Below are 16,157 nucleotides of genomic sequence, written 5' to 3' on the forward strand. Positions count from 1 at the left end.
AGTACTGCATGGACAGCAATCTTATAGGTGCAACCCATCAAGGTACGCCTATACAACCAGCTGGAGCTGCTTCCAGCCCAACTATATAAGATCGCCAATTAAACCATTTGAGTTCAATTGCCTGTTCTATACCACGTGAGGATCCCATGAGGACCTCCATCTGATACAGAAACTCGACCTGATTAACCCAGGCCGAAAAGGAAGGTGGGCTGGCCGACTTCCAGTGTCTAGGGATAATGGCATTGGCAGCATTGATGAGTTGGAAGGTCATAGACTTCTTATAACTGGAGAACGGGATGTCATTATGGTGTAAAAGGATAACTTCGGGAGGGGCCCCGAAATCAGGGTCAGCTATCTCTCGGATAGCGTCCGACACCAAGTTCCAGAACGGGCGAATCACAGGGCAGGACCACCATATATGAAGGAGAGTTCCCGGACTAGAACCGCACCGCCAACACATAGGCGATACAGAAGGAAGGAATCTATGGAGGTCCGCAGGGACTTTATACCAACGAGTAATAATCTTAAAAGTAGTTCCCTGCATCCGGCTAGCGACCGTGCCCTTGTGGGCTATTAGGAGAATCTTGGACCACTCAGCAGGAGAAAGCGTACAATTTAAATCTCTTTCCCAAAGGCAAATATAGTATGGCTTGGAGAGTGGCTCTGGGGATACCTGTAAAGCATATAATTTAGATAACAGGTGGGGAAGTGCTGTTTTATCCAAACAAAATCTCTCAAACAATATCAAGGGCCTGGCCACCTGATTCATGTCAACCGAGGTATGTAGAAAATGTTTCAATTGATGATATGTAAATTGTAAGAGAAAAGAAACAGCATGACCTGGTTGCAACAATTCATTTAATGGTCGGAGCGCAGCGTTTTGTATCACCTGGTATAAACGAAGCAAGTGTTGGCCCGGGGGAAGGAAAGCGGCCAGGCCGCCCAGAGACATGCCAGGGGGAAAGTCTGGATTGCCGCTCAGAGGTAGCAAGGGGCTGGGAGCCCGAACCACCACACCCTCACCCAAAACCTTCCGAAAGACCCTGAGGGTGGGAATCATAAAAGGATGGGCAGCGTGAGGGACCATTCGGGCAGGGCTGCAGATCCAAGGTAAAGCCCATATAGGGCACAGAGCGAAAGATTCCTCCAACGAGATCCATTGCTTAGAAGGGCACAGAGACCATTCAACGATTCTACGTAAATGCGAGGCCCTCCAATATAGTTCAAGATTAGGCAAACCCAAACCACCTTGAAGTTTCATCCGAGTCAGATAGGCAAATGATAATCTAGAGGGTTTACCCCACCAAATGTAGGTCAAAAAAGCCCTATGACAACTTCGGAAAAAAGATCTAGGAAGTGCAATAGGAAGGGTCTGGAAGAGGTATAAAAAACGGGGGAGAATGTTCATTTTTATCACACTCAGTCTGCCGAACCACGAAACATGGGGAAAGGCCCACCGTCTCAGGTCCGACTGCAGAGTGCTAAGGAGGGGGTCAAAGTTCAAGCTTTGCAATTTGGAAAGGTCATGTGGAATTAACAGCCCTAAATATTTGATATAGTCAACCTTCCATTTAAAGGGGAATGTAGAACAAATCCGGTGGGTCGTATGCGGAGACAGGTGGAAACCCATAATCTCCGATTTCGATAAATTAATTTTATAATTTGATAAGTCATGGAAAAGATTTAATTCCGATAAAAGACAAAGATCGGACCGGGTCGATAAGGGTCATAAGGATATCATCAGCGAACACAGACAGTGGATACGTGTTTGTACCCATTCGTACTCCCGAAATATCTGGGTTAGCCCTAATGGCATTACAAAAAGGTTCAAGGACCAATATGAACAGGAGGGGGGATAGTGGACATCCCTGTCTGGTACCGTTGGTGAGAGAAAACCTATCGGACAGGATCCCATTGACAGCTATCTGAGCACACAGTGAGGAATAGAGAGCTCTAATACAAGCCAAAAAATTAGGGCCAAGGCCGATTCTCGCCAAGACCTTAAAGAGAAAGGGCCACGACACACGGTCGAACGCCTTCTCGGCGTCCATAGAGGCTATGACCAGGGCCGGCCTTTGGGGTGTGCGGCCTTTGGGGTGTGCACAGGGCGCCACACTCCAGGGGGCGCCGCCGCGGGGTCCGACGCCACCGTAGCGTACCGCTGCCGCCAGTACCGTACCCGGCACATACCCCGCCGCTGGAGGAGCAGGCTCGCAAGGCTCCCTTGAGTGATTTTAAGCCGGTTCAAGGATCTCCCTTGAACCCGGCTTAAAATAACTCAAGGGAGCCGGAGGTCTGTTAAAGACCTCCGATACCGCTCCCTTGTGATCCGCGCGGCAACAGCTGCTGTGCGCCGGGGTTTGTTGTCAGATCCCGGCGCACAACACTGAAGCCGCGCCCACCGCTGTCCGTGCCCTCTGACCCGGAAGAAGACAGAAGAACTGAAGAAGAGGAGGAAAAGGAGCTGTAAGGAGAAAAGAGGAAAGGTAGGAAAGCATTCAGTGAGAGTGGATTGGTGTATGTGTGGATTAGTATGTGTGGATTGGTAAATGTGGATTAGTGTATATGTGTGGATTAGTGTATATGTGTGGATTGGTGTATATGTGTGGATTGGTGTATACGTGTGGATTGGTATGTGTGTGGATTGGTATGTGTGTGGATTAGTATATATGTGTGGATTGGTATATATGTGTGGATTGGTATATATGTGTGGATTGGTATACGTGTGGATTGGTATGTGTGTGGATTGGTATATGTGTGGATTGGTATATATGTGTGGATTAGTGTATATATGTGTGGATTAGTGTATATATGTGTGGATTAGTGTATATGTGTGGATTAGTGTATATGTGGATTGGTATGCGTGTGGATTGGTATGCGTGTGGATTGGTATGTGCGTGGATTAGTATATGTGTGGATTAGTGTATATGTGTGGATTAGTGTATATGTGTGGATTAGTGTATATGTGTGGATTGGTATGGCCAGGTAAATGCTGCACTTTTGGTTTCAGTCCAGAATTCGTTTCAGTGCATCCCTACTACTAAACCAGACAATGAAGTGGTAGGCCTACACCACATCAATGTTTGGCGTAGTATATAGTGATTGGGGGTTTTCTTACAAGTTTTTATTCCTTTCTTTTTTGGGGATGGGGGGGCGCCAGAGGAGTAGTCCGCACAGGGCGCCAGAACACCTAAGGCCTGCTCTGGCTATGACCATCGGAAGCTTATGAAGTTTTGCGTAAGAAATTATATTAACAACCTTAATAGTATTGTCCCGTGCCTCACGGCCCGGTACGAACCCCACCTGGTCAGAATGTATCAAAGAAGCCAAAAAGGGCTGAAGGCGGTTAGCTAGGATTTTGGAGAATAATTTGAGATCGACATTTATTAGGGAAATGGGCCTATAACTACTGCAAAGATCCAAATTCCGGTCAGGTTTGGGAATAACCACTATATGTGCCGCTAACGAGTGGGGATCAAAGGGGAGACCCCCCGCAATGGCATTAAAAAAGGCAACCAATTGAGGGCCCAAAATTGAGGAGAATTTTTTATAATATAGAATAGTAAGTCCGTCGGGGCCTGGGCTTTTACCATCTGGGGAGCTTTTGATAGCTAATTCAACTTCGGCCAGGGATCTGGGCTCATCTAGCAGGGACCTGTCGTCCCCATTGAGGGTACATTTGAGAAATTTGGAAAGATAGCCGTCAATGGCCGAATTCATACCAGAGTGGGGCTCCCCGGGGCTAGAAAAGTTGTTTAAGGTTGAGTAATACTGACGGAAACATGCAGCTATCCGATCAGATTGAAAGTGTAGCTGATTCGTGTGATCCCTAATACGCGAGATGTAGCTCTGGGCTCTCTTGGCTCTCAAGGCCCTCGCGAGGAGTCTGCCCGGCTTGTCCCCAAACTCGAAGAAATGACGTTTAGTCAAAAGATAATTACGCTTAATTTTAGTGTCGAGAAGGGATGCCAACCGGGACCGAAGGACGGAAAGTTCCAGTTGAAGGGATGGGAGGAGGGTCAGCTTATGACAAGTCTCTAGACGCGCAATTTGTTGCGTGAGGGACAGAATAGTAGCCCAATTAAGTTTCTTCATTGTGGCCCCCATTTTAATGAGTAGACATCTCAGGTGTAGTGTTTTCCGTGAAGTAGTTCCCAAGATGGGCAGATAGCTCAGAGAGGTGGTGAGGGTTACCTTTGAAGATTATTTTGATACCTGCTTTGTTCCAGATGTGGAAGCCTAATGCTAGGACAACAATACCGAGCCCCTCAACAATGATGATCTTCTTGAATTTTAAAATCAGAAAGAAGATGCACAGGATGGGAGACCCTCGAACAGCCTGAGGTTCTCTTGGAAAATTTCTGTCATCTTAATAGTGCCATGTTGCCTTTGTCTTGTTCTTATCGTCACCCATGCAGGGAATGGTCTCTTGGTCCATCCTTCTGGTCCAGTGGCATCAGCTGCATGTCTGCAGATGTTGCCATTCTGATCTGGATGGAGCAGATGTTAGGTTCATCACTGTTAGTGTCTCCCCTGAGAGGAAGCAACGCCTGTAACCTATAGACCCAACTGACCATCACCAGGACCTTGCATGCATGTATGGTTATCTTGCTGTAGCCATTGATAGCATGAGAGGAACCTCCCAACACCAATATGGTCTGTCAAGGTCGGCTCACGCCGGCTCCTTATACCAAAATAGGACTATGTTGTTTTAGATTACTCACCTGTTTTGTTTGCTTATATTTAGAAATTGCACTGTGATGAGCAGTATCCCAGCAGCAAAGAGGGCCGTACAAAGTTGTTTCAGATGTCGCACTTGTCTGTAAAGTAAGTAATTTAACAGGAAAGTAACTAAACAAGATGTATTTCACTTTTACACAAAATGAGAGTAAATTATTACTATAAGTAAACTGTGCATGCAGCATAAGAACCAATAAAAGTCTTTTTTAAAATAGTCTTATTGCTTAAACAGACACTCTGGCCATCATATGTACTTTTAATAAATATGATAGCAGAGTGGTACCTTTGTTGCGATCCCCATTGTAAATGCATGGGAGGATTCTGCAGACTCCCCCCATATGCATTTGCCCCTTTTGCCACCTCCCAGCTATTTGGCAAGCAGATTTTTTTGACCAAACAAATCTCCTGACACTTGTTACACGTACAGACAGCACTGGTGGTGAGCGCAAAGGGGGCAAACAAGTGCCTCTGTGCACAATGCGCAGAAAGTGCTCCCATTCACTTTAATTAATTACTAAAGCAAATTGATATAGAACAGAGGGGTTTCTCCCTAATGTAAGCATTTTGGACAGGTTTAAATACTGTTTATTAAAGTACTTTAATGTGTATTATTTTTTCAAGAGGCTGGAATGTCCCTTTGAGTCATATAGGCCCAAGTAGTCTTTGCAATCCGTTGTTTTAAGAACCGTTAAACAGCTGGAAAGATATCTTCACCGTAAAAACATGTAATTGCACATTCGTTAACTGAACACACTGACAAAATAGTGGACTGGACTGTTCCTTTAATTGACATAATTTTGAGCCTGCAAGTGTCCCTGCAATTACTGGGTTCTCTCCAGTTCTTTGATGATGCCTCATAAACATGAATGTTGATGCTTCTCCGAACACCTTCACCCAGAGCCAGTAAAATCTGTTTTCCATTAACCACATTCTCCCCACCAAACTGACTATGATTAATGTATGATGAATTGGAAGAAGAATATCATGGAGTGGTATACCATTTCTTTCTGCCATGGATAGTCATGATCTTTGACAACCAACTCCAAGGACATTGAGAACTTTTTCCATGAATTGTTTTAAATAATAGACTTATTTGAAACGTATATGTAATCAGCTTTCCAACCCAAACCTGAATTACCGATTGTCCATGCAACTTGGCAATAATCTCAGTGTTTTCGCTCCTTTATAGAATTCAGAGTGAGTGAACTTCAAATAGGTTTTGAAACAGCTTTTGTTCCTAAGTCAACTATAGCCCCAGAAAGTTTCCCAATAGATCAACAGCTTGGGTGGTGTTGAACTGATTAATCATATATATTGTGTGTTTACGGTCTCATAAACACAGTTCTCATAAAGTGATTAATTCAGTTGCATGTACAGGTAAAGTCAAATGACGTTGAATGGCAAGGACAAAGCAATTAATGGAAACATTCCAGGTAATCTGTCCCAGGGAGCAGTGGCGTCGCTACAGGGGGGCAAGGCTGTTGCCCCCCCCATCGAATTTGGAACCATCCAGCGGATTGCCTAGGACAGTCCCGCAATGGGACTTTAAGTCCTGGGCAGCCTGAAACGCTTTTTTTTTTTTTGGACGTGGAGGAGAGAGAGGGGCGCCTGGCAACCGCTCGGCCCCCCTCACTCTCCTCCACGAAGTCTCTACCTCCGCCGCAGTGCCGGCGTTTCATACTGAGCGCCGGTATATGACATCATATCCGGTGCTCAGGAGTGAAGACAGAAGCCTCGTTCTCCCGCCACAGGACTTTAAGGGTGAGTGAAATACAAAGGGGGTGAGTAGGGAAAGAGCAGGGAGAGGGGTTAGAAAGTGATAAGGGAGGGAGAAGGGGTAAAATGTGATAAGGGAGGGAGAAGGAGTAGAAAGTGATAAGGGAGGCAGAAGGGGTAGAAAGAGATAAGGAAAGCAGAAGGGGTAGAATGCGATAAGGGGGGCAGACGGGTAGAATGTGATAAGGGAGGCAGAAGGGGTAGAATGTGATAAGGGAGGCAGAAGGGGTAGAAAGTGATAAGGGAGGGAGAGGGGGTACATATTAATGAGTGAGTATGAATTAATGTGTGGATGCATTGTGTGAATGCGTGAGAGTGTGCATTAATGTGTGAATGAATTGTCTGAATGAGGGAGAGCATGAGTTAATATGTGGATGAATTGTCTGAATTAGGGAGAGCATGAGTTAATATGTGAATGAATTGTCTGAATGAGGGAGAGCATGCGTTAATATGTGGATGAATTGTCTGAATGAGGGAGAGCATGAGTTAATATGCGGATGAATAGTCTGAATGAGGAAGAGCATGAGTTAATGAGTATGTGTGTATCATAGATGTGTAATTGTGGAAGGGCAAAGATGGCACTCACCGGGGAATTCTCTCTGACAGCCGGGGAAGGTCTGCGCGATGGACGCAGACAACCCCCGCTGCTAGCCACGCCTCCTTCCGGCTGCAGCGGAAGTCTACACGCTGCCCGGACAACACACCGGAAGTCAGAAGCACCGGTAAGTTTTTGTTTTTTTTGGGGGGGTGTTAAATGGGGGGCATAAGGCATTTCTGTAGGCAGAGTGCTCTATGAAATGCCTTTTAACCCCCTTAATGCCACTCTGCCTCCAGAAATGCCTTTTAACCTTCTATACGCCACTCTGCCTCCTGAAATGCCAAATAACTCCCTATATGCCACTCTGCCCCATAATATGTCATTTAACCCCCTAAATGCCAGAGTGGCATATAGGGGTATAAGGCATCTCTGGAGGCAGAGTGGAACATAGGGGGTCAAAAGGCATATAATGGGGCACAGTGGCATATAGAGGGTTAAAAGGCATATCATGGGGCCCAGTGGCATTTAGAGGGTTAAAAGGCATATCATGGGGCCCAGTGACATTCAGAGGGTTAAAAGGCATATCATGAGGCCCAGTGGCATATAGGGGTTTAAGGCATTTATGGGGCAGAGTGACAAGCCTGGGGGCAGATGTGCATAACTGGGGGCAGGTTGGAAAATAAAAGGAATTAAAAACAAAATATTTTTCTCAATCATAGCTTTTATTAAAAAAAATAGTTTACATGAATTAACATTTACTATAGGAAACTTTTTTCCTATAGGGTCGTCTTCTATTCAGGCTTTTTCTTTTTTTTCCTACATTAATATTCAGATTTTGGGGGGTCGTCTTATAATCAGGGTTGTCTTATAATCGAGCAAATACGGTAATACCTGCAATGCTGTTTCCATGTATTTATTTGATCTATACCTGCAATGCTACGTTTTATATATTGTTATTGTGTACCTGCAAATACAGGATTTGTATGTCTGATTCTGTTGATTTGATATATACCTTCAGTGCTGAGATCACAAGTGAATTTCAATTGATCTATGCATGCAAAGCTGGGTTTGTGTGTTAATGTGTTGATCTATACCTGCTATCGGCAGCAGGGTCTAATATATATATATATATATATATATATATATATATATATATATATATATATGCAGCAGGGACTAATATTAATATATATCAGCAACTGGGGCTAATATTTATATATATATATCAGCAGCAGGATCTAATATTTATATATATCGGCAGCAGGAACTAATATTAACAAAACTGCCAGTTCAGCTGTAATTTTGAAATCATGTTTCAATCATAGTCTTTACTTCAAAGAGATAAGTACTCATTATGTAGATAAAAATGCATGTCTAATGCGTATATGTGATGGGGCCATCACATAAATCAATAATAAAAGGAGGGGCTTGCTGGGGGCATTAATACAAATAGTGGTGGCTGGAGGCGATTATACAAGGGTGTGGGGGCACCACATTAATCTATACTAAAAGGGTGCTGGCTGGGGCATCAATACACAAGGGTCAAAAACACTAAGGGGGTATAAACAACAATGCAGTGTGAAAAATGCATCCTGATGTAGATGTCAGTGACATAGATTGTGTCCTGCTGTTTGTGTATTTTTGGTTATCAGTGTACCAGAGCCTGTCCTGGGGTGTGTGTGCGTATAGGTGTTGGTGCGGCACAGCCTGTCCTGGTGTGTGTGTTTGGGTGTCCGTATGGCATAGCCTGTCCTGTGTGTGTGTTTGGGTGTCAGTGTGGCAGAACCTGTCCTGGTGTGTTTGGTTATCTGTTTCCTGGCAGTTGGAATTATTTAATTTATACTTATCCAGAGATAAAATGCCCTCCTGAAGTTGTAGTGACTTCAGGGGACAAAACATTCAAGGCCCTGAAATCATTTAGTGGAAAAGTTAAGGTGTTGTGTTAGTTATGCTATAATATTTATTTCAAGGATTAGTCGTACTAAATTGTGGCTTCAGGCTTCCCATGTTGAATGACCGAGTATTATGTTAGTCCAATAACAAAAGTATCATTCCATAGCACATTACTTTTGGCAATATATATATATATATTTTCTCAGTGGTATGATTTAATGGTGGAAATTATGAATGCCCCCCCAGTTTGATTGTGGTATCTTGTGTGCCCCCCCCTATATATTGTTTCTAGAGTCGCCACTGCCAGGGAGTGAATACTTGAATCTCCAGGACCTTATTTGTATGTCCCAATCCATCCCCTATATGCCCTATTCTAAATGTCCTTAAGCTGTTCCAAAGACACACTAGCCATAAACTAGTAAAATGATAAAATGATAAAATCTGCTGTCTTCAACATAAAAGAGATATGTCCCTTGGCTCAGTTAACACCTAAACTGTAAGAAATGTGTTATCTCTAAAGAACAGTGCTGAATAGCAACACGAACAACAAGCTTGCAGTAGACCTCTGTAAGAAATCATTTTTATACTTTTATTTTGTACTGCACATTTTAGGCCTGAATGCAACTTGAGTGCTAGGAACATACAGTATCAATTAAGTGACGTAGCTGTCACGTTCTGCCCAGGCTGCGGAGCTGCATATCTGTCTAGTTTCAGTTTCCCTGTTTTGCTTCGATCCATTCCTGGATTTCCTTTTGCTTTGTTCTGATCTTCCATTCCTGGCTTCTGCTTCAGCTCTGTTTCCTTTATAAGGTGTGCCCCACCTGTGTGTTCTGTTTGTCTCAGTCTTCAGTCTAAAGGTATGTCTCAGTGCTATGTGGTTGGTTTACATGTTTGGTTTGTTTCGTACCACTGTCAGCAGGGATTAGCGTTAGGACCCACCGTCATTGGAGTACTTTGGCGTAGTGGTGGGCTAAGCATACCATGGCCATATGATGTGACGGAATCTCCAATTGTTATCAAACAGTCTTAGGCTAGTTTCTGTATTCATGTTTGTCTGTCTCTTATGTACCTTTGCCCTTCTTCCTTGTATCATCTGAGGATTCTGGTTCCTCTCTCCTCTCCCTTTGCCCTAGTTAATATGGCCTATCCTTGCTTAAAGGAGAAGCGTCCGAGGATTCCGGCTCCTCTCTCCTTCCCCTGTGTTCCTTGCCTTCTTCCCTGTCCTTTGTTGTGCCCTGTATCATGTATATCTTGTCTAGTAATGTTTATTCCTTGTCTGGTTCACTGTAGTGCCCTGTAATATGTATGTCTTGTCTGGTTATGTTTCGTGCCTGGTCTCCCTGTCCCTTGCTTGTTATGTTTCTGCTATATCCTTTGCTTAGCTTCCATACTCCCAGCCTGCAGCATCCTGCACGTGATTCTAATGATATGCTTCATGCCTGCTCCAGGATGCCTGCAGGATATCACCTCACTTCATTCTGGACTTCATCCGCTGCCATATCAGGGCGCTGGTGTTTGGCTGCACAACCCTAGGTGCTCAACACCTGGGTGAGTGTGGTCACCCTGCAACCAGGCCCTGTCCAAACTCCACTACTGCACTGTGACTCCTGCATACAATCATCGGGCGCGCTGGGTCCTTTCAGTCATCTGTTTGGACCCAGTCCGTGACAGTAGTTTAGAGGGTCTTCTGTGGAATGCCGGTGTATCATATGACTGTTCCAATAGGATTCCTTTACGTATACCCTAACCAAATGTAAAGGGGTATAAATTGGCATCATTACAAGGACAAGGTCTCTTTCCACGCTCTCACCTTCATCTCAACAAGAATATTGGACCTACAGTACCTTTTATCACCATTTGTTCCAGCATCGGTACTGTATGAATTGATAATTTGTTATTGAATAAACCTGATTAATAGACATAGAAGCTGTGGTCTTGATTGCTGTTTGATCACTGGAGAAGTTTAGATATTCAAGACAAAGAATATTCTAACAACCTCTTACAGTGAAGAAAAAAATTATTTGATCCCCTGCTGATTTTGTACATTTGCCTACTGACAAAGACATGATCAGTCTATAATTTTAATGGTAGGTTTATTTAAACAGTGAGAGATAGAAAAACAACAAAAAAATCCAGAATAACACATTTCAAATAATACATTTATAAATATATTTGCATTTTACTGAGTGAAATACAAACATACAAAATCAGCAGGGGATCAAATATTTTTTTCTGTTTCAGAATAATGGCATCAATCATAGACATTTTCCTAGGTATTTACAAATAAAAGTACAAAGTGACAAGTCTAGGGCTACATTTAAATCCAAATTACCCAAAGCTCACAGAAGTGGCAGTGCAACAATTAATGATTTCGAAAAATCCTCGGCTGTGGCAACAGTTATTTTGTGGCAAAGTATCTCCATAGTTTAGATTCCGTTCCAAAACGATTAAATTCAGCAGATAAAGTCAAACTGAACCTTTTAAGGTTCACTGATTTAATCAAATATGTGAGGTTATTACCAGTGTGGTGAGTATATATTTGAAGTAGAAGCCTTACATTCTTACCTGGTTTCAATCCTGGATTTTCCTGCCATAGTTAGATCTGATGGTTTCTAATAAATTCGCCTGAGAGTGTTGAAAAATTCAACTGTCCCTATTCTTCTGTATCCTTCATCCTTCACGGTCTCCGTTACCCATTGCTTTTACGGTGCTTCTGCAGCATATTATATATTATCTTTTTCCTTGCTACATCAACTTGATGTCTGTTTTCCATCACTGTCAGTTAGGAGGTTATTCATTAAGCCGTGATATCACCCAGAGAAATGTAAGTGCAATTCTTAACGTTTAATGAGTAACCGAAAAAATATTAATAAAAAAATACCTTAAATTATGCAAGAGAATGAACATTTTGTATCATATATCAACCTTAAATATTTTACATAAGGGAATCACTACCTGCAGGGTCCTCAATTACTGTGGACATTAATGGTACTTCTTCACTTGGGTTTTGGCTCTTGAGACTTTTTTAATTGAAAACTTCTTGCAATCATTATGGAATTGTTTATCAAATGAAAAGATTTATAGCCATACTAGGTCATACTGAATAAGTCTGATAAACTAATGTTAATTTCAAGCGTGTTGCAGAGAGTGATTGATTATACATTTTATACCATTACTTTTTTGCCCAGCCTTTGGTAACCTTGCTAACATTAAATCCGGGACCTTACCTTGCTACTTGTTTGCTAAGAATAGATTAAATTGTTTTGTCACTATTTCTTTATTTAATTTTTTTGGGATACTGGCAATGCCACTGAATCATGAAAGATGGTCTAAGTACCAGGACTCCTGGCTCAAAAGAGGTAACGTTTTTAATGGTAATTGTGTCTTTGGAAGTTCTGACAACCACAACTTGAGTTGAGTTCCATGAGGTCCCTGGGGAAGATCGAAGCCTTTTACGGACCTTTACGAATAGGAGGAGCTGAAATGTTTGACACTACACAAGCACTGCCAGCTTCAGGAGTGGCTCATCATCACACCTTGCACAAGTCACTTGAACATGACACCATGATGAGTGAATTAGTAGTAATTAGTAACAGATAATGGCAAAAACCATGTTACCCGAGGGGCACATTGTTGATGTAGGAGAGCGGGGTCAAAGCCGTGTTTTAAGTCTTGACCCCCTGCATTTTTGCTGGCTAGAAGGGATGAAAACCTGCACTTATTTAAAAAATGTATGCATTGAAATACCCGGACACATATTTATTTATTAAGAATATATACCGTATTGGCCCTTAAAGTTTGGTGCTATTTTAAAGAAAATGTATTTTTAAAGAAATGGTAAAACAGTATTTTACCTAATAAACAGGAATACATGTATTTTAACATTTTTGATATCTATTATGCAGTTAGTCAGCATATGTGACAGACAATTGGAAAACCAATAGCCATTTTAAGGTCCCCCTTAATTCATAATGCACCTGACTGTGCTTAAGATCCCTATAAGGGAGATTTGTGGGGAGAGACTTATGCAAATGTGACTTATAATAAAGTATTTTTTATTTAACCTCTTCAGTCCCCTATGGACGTACCGGTACGTCCAAAAAACGCATCCTAAGAATCCCGTATGGACGTACCGGTATGTCTTGCCCTTCTTGCAGCGGCAGGGACACATCCCTGCAGCTACACGGGAGATCAGGCTGTCAGCTTTGACTGTCTGGACTCCCCCCTGACAGCAGAAGCCAGCATTGCTGGCCCAATCTCATGTAACAGCTTCTGGCACGAAACCCGGAAAACTGTTACATTTTTAAACACCGACCGTGCTTGGATATCCGAGCGCTTCGAAGAGGCACATACACTGTGATCTTTATACAAGTCTGTGGGGAATTGCATAGAGATCACAGTGTGAATGGTGCAGGGGGATCGCAGGGAGGAGAGTGAGAAACCATGTTTCTCCCATGCTGAAAAATGAAACAAAGAAAACATTTTTTTTTGTGATTTCAAAAAATTCTACGAATAATGTACACCTTATAGTATTTTCCCTGTGTGAAAGTATGGAAAATCTATATAAATAAGGTATTTCTGTAATCAGGACACTTGAATTGATAAACTTGGAGGGGATTTTCCATCACTTTACTTAAGGATTCAAAGGGAAAATATTAAACATTTAGGTGTTTTTTTCAAATTTCCGCTAGTTTTTACTAAATTTCTCATCCTAAATTTTCAGCTAACCATATAACTATGGTATCAAAAGAAAGCTCTGTCTCTCCTTGAAGAAAACAAAATATAGTTTACATGAGTACACTATTCACAGGAAAGGAGAATAATCACTGAACCGGCATACCACAAAAATGGCAAAATTGCTCTGGGCTTTGAGGTACCTGGGACTGAAGGGGTTAAACAACAGTGAAGATACTTGTTTTTCATCACATTGATATTATTCAACAGCCCCCTCGTGTTAAGGCCCCTAGAAATCTGCTCCTGAAAATAACCCCAACATAACTACCACATAAATGCAGTGTTTGCTAGCACATGTAAATCGATTTTTAAAACATTTAGTAATAAATAAACCTGGTAAAGATAAAGCTTTACTGATCATTAGCCATATATCCATCTAGTTGTAACATTATACAGCACTAGAAAAGCAATAAATTGTCAATAGATATAGTCACATATTACATACAATAAGTTATGTGCAATAAAGTGTCACCTTGCATGCAAATCTTATTAAACATTAAATGGGGAATGGAGTTACAAGGACATTATTTTTTTTTCTAAGTGAAAAAAACAAATTGCAACATTTGTAGACTCAACCAGGTTGGGCTAAGCTGTCTCTGCTCTAAGTACCAGTGCCTTCTTGCGACCACAACTCTATGAGTTGAGTTCCATGAGGTCCCTGGGAAAGAACCAAGCCTCTCTGGGACGTGTTGGAATAGGAGGAGCGGAAATGTTTGATGCTCCACAAGCGCTGCCAGCTTCAGGAGCAGCTCGTCATCACACCTTCATTTGGGCATGACACCATTGGACTCCAATGAAACATAATAGTGAATTAGTAGTAGTTAAAACCATGTTACTTGAGGTGCACATTGCTGATGTAGGAGAGGGGGTCAAACCCTTATTTTGTTTTGACCCCCTGCATTTCTGCATTAATGCATATTTAACTTATTCCGTCAGCCATGTACATGGTAGTTGGCAAAGTGGACCTAGGATGCCAACCATGTGTCATGTGGCACCCTTCCTCTACCTCCCATCATTTTATTATTTTATTACTAGTATCAGTTGAATTGGTTTAAAAATATTGCGCTGTTTTCTTTTTTATTATTATTTATTTTATTAACCCCTTCAATCCCCTATAGACGTACCGGGACGTCTAGCCTTTCGTGCAGCGTCAGGAACACATCCCTGCCGCTGCACGGGAGAACAGGCTGTCGTTTGACAGCCTGGACCCCCCCTTGGCAGCAGAAGCCAGCGTCGCTGGCTTTCTGCTGCCCGATCTCCTGTAACAACTTGGTGTGTCATTAGCCTTGGGGGACTGAACCACATCCGGGTCAGTGACATTACTGCCGGATGTGCGACACTGGGGGAGAGAGAGAGAGAGAGAGAGAGAGAGATAGATAGAGAGAGAGAGAGTTCGTTTTGCAGAGCTGCAGTGCTTAGTGCAAAACCACATTATATATTGGGGATAGTGTAGTGTTTTAGAAATTGGCCAGGTAGGTACAATGGCGCAACATGTCTTCAGCGCTGAGGAGGCTCATGACTGCCTCACTCAGTCTGATGACGATGCCACTCTGACCGCGTCAGACGCCGAGGCCACTCTGACCGCGTCAGACGCCGAGGCCACTCTGAGCGCGTCAGATGCCGAGGCCACTCTGACTGCATCAGATATTGATCCAATATCTGAGGAATCCTGCTGTGCGTCAGATAATGACGAGTCAGAGGAAGACGATGATGGCCAGGGTCCATCTGCCAAAGCCAGGCGTGGAGAGCCTGACTCTAAATATAATTGGGTGCCCCCAAATATGATAGACCCAGTAATCCCTGCTTTTACTGCGACTCCTGGCATCAGATGTGACATCGATGCTAGCGAGCCAAAGTCATTTTTCCATTTAATGTTTGCCCCCGAGTTTTTTGAGCTGCTAGCAGCTCAAACAAACCTCTATGCAGCCCAGTGTCAGGCAGCTGACCAAGGAGACAGAAGCCAGACCTGGTACCCCACTGACTCCCATGAAATTAAAAGATTTTGGGCCCTGACCCTTATGATGGGCATTGTGAAAAAGCCCACGATACGCTCCTATTGGAGCACAGATCCCGTAATATCCACCCCTGCTTTTTCCCAAATAATGCCCCGGAACAGGTACTTTGGGCTCCTAAGATTTTTACATGTTACTGACAATTCCCAATGCCCCCCTAGAGAGCACCCCCAATTTGACCGTTTATATAAATTGAGGCCCATTATTAATTATTTTTCACGTAAATTCCCTGAAATTTATACCCCCGACAAAAATGTGGCTGTAGACGAGTCCCTGGTCCTATTCAAGGGTAGACTGAACTTCAAACAGTATATCCCGTCCAAGCGAGCGAGGTACGGTGTAAAGTTATATAAACTTTGCGAGAGTGGGACGGGATATACTGTTTCCTTCAGAATCTACGAAGGGAAGGACAGTCACCTTGATCCCCCTGGCTGCCCACAATCTGTGGGTACTAGTGGGAAGAT

This window comes from Sceloporus occidentalis, unplaced genomic scaffold (assembly GCF_023333645.1).
Source record: "Sceloporus occidentalis isolate IW3139 unplaced genomic scaffold, rSceOcc1.0.p SCAF_53, whole genome shotgun sequence".
NCBI lineage: Eukaryota > Metazoa > Chordata > Lepidosauria > Squamata > Phrynosomatidae > Sceloporus > Sceloporus occidentalis.